Genomic DNA, 2,114 nt, shown 5'->3' with positions numbered 1-2,114 from the left:
ATTATTTCATTGAATTATCTCTCTACTCCCTTCTCCCTATCTTCTTCTGAGATATCCATTATCCTAATGTTGCCCTTCCTAAAAGAGTCTGATAGCTCTCATAGCATTTCCCCCATGGTTTTTTATATCTTATTTCTCTTTCCTCCTCTACTTGTATCATTTCTAGTTTTCTGTATTTGAACTCACTAATTCTCTCTTCCATATTGGTCTGCTCTATTTCCAATGCGTTCTAATGCATTCTTCATCTTGTTTTTTGTGTTCTTCAGCTCCAGAATTTTGAAATGGTTCTTTTTTTTAGGGGAGTGTGAGTGCTTTTTATTCCATGCTAGAGAGGAGAGGGTCTCTGAGGAACACCTGGGACTGGCTAAGGTCTCTTAAGAAAAGTAGACAAGGATTCCTAAGCATGCTGTGCCTTTTTGCAGACCTGCCCCATATACCTAAGTCCATGGTAGATCCTGGGTCTAGAGAACCTTCACCAAAAGAAAGGAGGGTATGGGATTCCCAGAGACTGGCTTCCACTTGGACAGGGAAGGCCAGTGCCCGATGGATTGGAGCCAGGATTCCCTCAGTTAATAGCATCCATGCCTGTCAACATGAACTTCAGTTATCTTGCCCCCTTACAGTGGAGTCCCTGACTGTGTAACTCTGTGTCAGAGATGTTGCTGTCACAGGACCTCCTTTCAAGGTGACACTAGGAAACTACTCTCTGAGTCCATCCTCAGCAGTTGAGACAGTGACAGGTTAACTGAAGAGCCCACTTAGCTTCTTCCTCTTGACCTTCAACAGCTGAGGTCTCTGCATAGGGCCTGAATTAACTGTGGGCTCTTTTTCAGGCACTGGAAGGGATGGTGCTGAGAAGACCAGCTCTTCTGGCTGATTCAGAAGTTGGCTATCAGTTCCTTGTGAGGGGGCACTGCTTGAGGTCTGGGGATCTCCAGTGCCTTGAAGCTTCTGTCCCACTTAGATCTTTTGTCTGGTGACTGCCATATACAGACTCTGTAGATTTGTGACAAAGGGTTTTCCATCACCAACACTGCATGCTTCTGGTAGTTTCTCTACCATAGATTGTTCCAAGAAAGAATTATCTTCAAATGGCTCTGTCTTCAACTGACCTTGGCTCAGCATAACCTCACTCTCCTGGTAGTCCTGGATCTCTAGATCTTACATATGAAGCAATGTTGCTAGGTCCCTCAACTGGCACTGCATTGCCAGACTTATGCCCATCAGAGGACGAATCAAATGTTGGGAGACCAGTGAAGGGCTAGCTAGGATGCAGTGGAAATTCCATAGAATGTGAGACCAGAGAGCTCACTCTGCACCTGGAGTATCAGCGCCTCTGCCACACGATCACAGGAGAATGTAGCTTTGCCAGGGCAAGCAGTGTCCTTCAACAATGGGTGAAGCAGATCATCCTAATGACAAAGAAAAGCTGCAGGAGGAGCAATCAGGCACTTGTTCAGCTCCTTGGCTTGCTGGCTGATCACGCTAGCGTCCACCTGTTCATGCCACACCTGTTGAAGATCTGAAACCAGCAAGGCATAGCCCTGCTTTGTGATATAAGCCTTGGCCAAGAGGGAGTTCTCAGCAAGCTGTAGCCATGCCCACAGCTGCATCAGCAGGCCTTGCTCCAGTTCCTCCATTTTTAGTGGCCTAGAGAGCTCTCACTCTCTCCGCGGCAAGCTAGCCCGCCCATGCAAACCGAAAGGCAAAATGGTTCTTTCTTAGAATTTTAATTTCTTTGATAAAATATTTCTCTATCTATTAGTTTTATTCCTGAGTTCACTGTATTGCCTTTCTGAGTTTTCTTGTAGCTCCTTGAATTTCTTTATAAGAGCTACTTTGAACTCTTTATCAGTTTGTTTGCAATATTCCATGCCTTTGAGTTTGGTTGCTGGAGAATTGTTTTCTTTTTGTGATATCATTTTACCATGATTTTTCATACTGTTCATGGAAATGTGTCTCTGCTGTAGCATTTGTGTGATTTTGTCTGTATAGCTTTGCTTTTACCATTTGTCCTAGGGTTCTGTAGCATTTGAACTAGCAAACATCTTCCTTATTTCAGTAGGTTTTGTTTACTTTGTTTCTAACAGCTCAGCAGATTGGTAATTAGAAGG

At 44.2% G+C, this 2,114-nt stretch overlaps 1 pseudogene; it reads right to left on the bottom strand.

Annotated features, from left to right (window-relative positions):
• Positions 1 to 732: 732 nt before the first annotated feature.
• On the bottom strand, positions 733 to 1,640 carry LOC102993932 (non-homologous end-joining factor 1-like; annotated as a pseudogene).
• Between the last annotated feature and the right edge of the window lie 474 nt (positions 1,641 to 2,114).

Source organism: Physeter macrocephalus, chromosome 21, assembly GCF_002837175.3.
Source record: "Physeter macrocephalus isolate SW-GA chromosome 21, ASM283717v5, whole genome shotgun sequence".
NCBI classification, from domain to species: Eukaryota; Metazoa; Chordata; class Mammalia; order Artiodactyla; family Physeteridae; genus Physeter; species Physeter macrocephalus.
Note: the sequence above shows the minus strand (reverse complement) of the source record. Positions and strands in the feature narration are given on the sequence as shown.